Here is a 4,368-nt window from a genome sequence, read left to right on the forward strand (position 1 = left end):
TACAGTTCCCAGTTTTATTCAAAATATTCTCTTAATTTAATTTCATTACCTTATAAGAGCCTTTTTATTATTTATGTAAATGGTTATTTTATGTAAACACACGTATACGTGTTTGTATGTATGTATACATACATGTTAATATGTTTGGGTGCATTATTCGTGTGTGATTGTTAAGAGAGTCAGTAGTGTGATCAGTAGTTGTTATATACTAGGAAAAAAGTAAGTACTGATAACTTACGGGACCTCTTATTAGACTATTATTCTATTTATATTCCTATGGTATAACTATTCAGTAACTGGATTATCTAAGTCTATATTCATCTTATTACTAGCTTCATTTTGACCTATTGATTATTATTATATGATTTACTGTTCCTAAATTATACTCGGTTTATTGAGTACTGTCTCCTACGCTTCCAGCCACGTTTGGCTTGATTTTGTACAAATATTATTTTCTATTTTATGGTGTGGTGTGGTCTGCATGTTTGGTATATAGACAAAGTATGTTTGGAATAAACGATTCGCATTACAGCAGCTGTTATTGGTGTTTTGGACTCAAATGGACGGGTTAGGCGGATAAGGGCCAATAAGGACGCTAGATTACTCATACTAGTCGAACGTCATTGTCACAGTGTGAAGGTCGTAGAAGTCGTATTCTATTGGCGGATGATTTACGCAAGTTACATCCTTGTTTAATTCGTAAGGTCATAACAAATTAGCGACGACCTTGAATAAGTCCTAACAATTAGCTACGGCCTTGATCAAGACATAACGGTTGGCAACAGCCTAGATCAAATACATAACAGTAGTAATAGTAATGGTAGTATTTAAAAGTCAGTAATAATTATCCCATTAAACTCCATTTACAGAAGTTTTATCAATCAAGATAATTCGAAAGCATAATAATAATAATGATAATAATAATACTGTAATAAACTACAATACAGGTGGGGACAACCAATTGTATCTAAATACAAGATTATAGAATCGCTTGGTCAAATATGAGAATCATACACTGAATACTTCATTTGCGAATTTCCATAATTTGTCCTTCACAATCTGTATAATTCTTCCAGTCCACAATTTCTTTCCCTTTTTCCATTCTATTCTCTTCAAATCTATCTTCATAACCCTCTGTAGTTAGGCTTTTCACTTTCGATTGCTGTTACATATTACTTATTTATATTGACATGAGTAACATACTAGAGATAGAAACGTGTATATATAGTCTACTCATTAATATTTACACTTAATTATTTTCATATATAAAATTCAAAAAACGAATATTATCATTCAGTGATATTCAACATATAATTGTAGATATGTTTCCTCTTAAAAAGGAATTATAAGTCGATTTTAGACGGTATTCTAGGATAATAATTGCAATTCAATCACTCTTTGGAATTATTATTACTACTGTGGTGTGGTCTACTTATATCCATATAAGTAGTATATGGTGTTGGTCAGACATAGAATGTATTTTGGCAGAAGACCGATGAGGAAAGAACTGAAATGAAGCGCAATCGGTAGGAAAATGTATGAACAATGGAATTAGAGAAGAAACAGTGAAGATTGAGACAATTGCTTGTTAATTTGCAAATTAACTGTTCATTTTATGGTTATCAGAATTTACTGAGATAGTCTGTAAATTCAGCTCCGATACATTCGATCGTCCCAAACAGTGTTCTGTTCACTACACTACTACTATTGTAATTATCACTATTACTATTGTTATTATTATTATCATTATAAGGATGATGGTGATTCCCTGATGAAATAATATCCGTATTTTAAGTGTTCGCTTATATGTTCATTGATGTGTATTTGTATGTGTGTGTGTATTCAGTGATGAATGTATCATGTTGATTTTCTTTGGAACAAGAAATGGCATTCATTCTTCCCACATTTCATCTTTCCCTATCTCATAGTAACTGAAATTTGAATTTGGTTTGCTTTTTTTCCTAAATCCTTCCTTATATGTTATTATTTTTTTTGAAAAACAATTAGAAGCTCTTTCATAATTCTGTGGCTAAAAATATCAAATCTAGAAGAGAAGAATATTGATAATTATAATGGTAATGCTGATCATAATGATGAATTAGTTGGGATGAGAAAAGAGAAGGAAGAAATAATTTTAAAAAGAAAAGGAAAGAAAAGGGAATCAATGGTGTTAATTGTGTATTAGTTTAATCAATCATGATTGTTTTGAATATCTTAGTGATAGAATTTCCGGTAATTTATGCCAATAGGTTACTCGTTAATTATCTATCTACTTATCTATCTATATAAACCAAAATAAATCACTTATTTGTATGCAATTACCTTCTAGTAATAATTTTATATTTATTGAGTATTTTGGTATGATAATGAACTTATCTAGTGTACTAAGATAGTGACAATGTTTGTTTTGGAGCTCAATTAATTATTACTATTTCATAAAATTCTATACATTTGGATCTCATCACAATATAACAATGATGAATAAATGTGTTGTATGTATTGGTCTCAATTCAGGTTAATTATAATCGACTAAGAGGAAGGAAAGTTACCCTAGTTGTAATTTTTTTTTTAATGTGTGTACTACAAACGAAATATTTTAAGTAACTTCAACTTTCTATCACTTTTGTGAAATGTCTATTTAAAAGGTTTGCATTAGCTATAAATTTTAAGTGAATTTATGAATAGAATAAAATTGAATTATTATTTAGTTAATTGGTCTTAATTAAATCACCCAACTGCATCACAAGACAAACCCTCACATGGAATCCTGAAGGTCAAAGGAAAAGAGAAACACCAGAGAACACATTACGCCGAGAAATGGAGACAGACATAAGTGGATGAACAAAAATTGAATAGAACTAGAAAGGAAGGTCCAGCATAGAGTAGGTTGGAGAATGCTGGTCGGCGACCTACGCTCCGTTGGGGGTAACAAGTGTAAGTAAGTAAGTAAGTAATTTGTCTTAATTGATATACAAACTCTCTGATCATTTGTCATACTAATGAATTCCTTGAAAGTTTGGTTAAAAGTCATTAACAAATTGATTTTCTTTTGTAGTCAATAATTTACTAATAATTCAAGAGAATGATAACAATATAAAACTAATCGATTGATATCGAAAATAAAAATCAGTGAGCTACAAATTAATTAATAAACTCCTTTATGATGGGAAGTGAATTAATTACAAAATCAACATTTCAGGTCATCAATCATGAGGATAGAAAACTTTCTACTGCAAAAATTTTAATTCATACTGTGACATAGAATGAATAATTTTCATTTTATTCCTGAACTGTTTGTTAATATTTTTCGGAGATTTCAATTATTTAAGAAGTATATTTAAAGTAACTAACAGTTCCTGACATCTAATTGTTGTCTTTTTATGGTTTGTGAAATATAGGGTGCTGACAGTTGACATTAAACCAAGTCTGTATTCGTGTATTATCGATGTGAATGAGTTCCTATAGTAGTATCAATCCGCTCAGTATCTCAACATGATGAAATACTGTGAAATACTCGTCTATAATACACTGGTGTTAACTAAATAAGTTGCCACACCTATTTATATTTCACACTGTTTTAATTAACTGTTTTAAAGATATAAATATATACATACTAACTTTATTGTTCGTGGTGTACATTAGTCATGAACTGATGCCATTTCGTGAATTGTAGCAAATCGTTAGAAAACACTGAATAATTGATTTATCCAACAAAAATAAATAACAATTTTATATTCTCTAGTGGCTGTTATAGAGATAAATTGATGAGCTCTAAAAATGAGAAAGAGATATATTTTTGATGATACTGGGTGGTCGTTGTACAATGTCAAAAAATGACGAGTTTAATAGTTATATACCATCCAATCATAAATTAGTAGTCTGAACGCCACATTTTTCGCTAATGTGAGGTCCTTCAAAGTTTATAGGTATATTTTTGAACGACAGTCTTTTATATCCAGAAATAGAGGAAAAGTATCTGAGATAAAATATTTTTACCGACAAAGCAACCCTTGGTAAAACCGATCATCCATAGTTGAAAGCATGAGTCAATTGAAGCTAGACCACCATCGAAAACCTGGAAACATTGGACGGCCATTTCGTCCTACTATGGGACTCCTCAGCAGTGCGCATCCACGATCCTGCAATCGCGAGACTCGAACCCAGGACCTACCAGTCTCAAGCAGAAGCCCTTAACCGATAGACCACTGAGCCGGCATCCAACGGTGTTAATGTCTAACTTCAACTGATCCACGAAGTTGATCAGTGCTCTGGCTCGAGACTGGTAGGTCCTGGGTTCGAATCTCGCAGGTGAGGGTTTGTGGATGCGCACTGCTGAGGAGTCCCATAATAGGACGAAACGGCCGTCCA

This window comes from Schistosoma mansoni (genome assembly GCF_000237925.1).
Source record: "Schistosoma mansoni, WGS project CABG00000000 data, chromosome 7 unplaced supercontig 0100, strain Puerto Rico, whole genome shotgun sequence".
Classification (NCBI taxonomy): domain Eukaryota; kingdom Metazoa; phylum Platyhelminthes; class Trematoda; order Strigeidida; family Schistosomatidae; genus Schistosoma; species Schistosoma mansoni.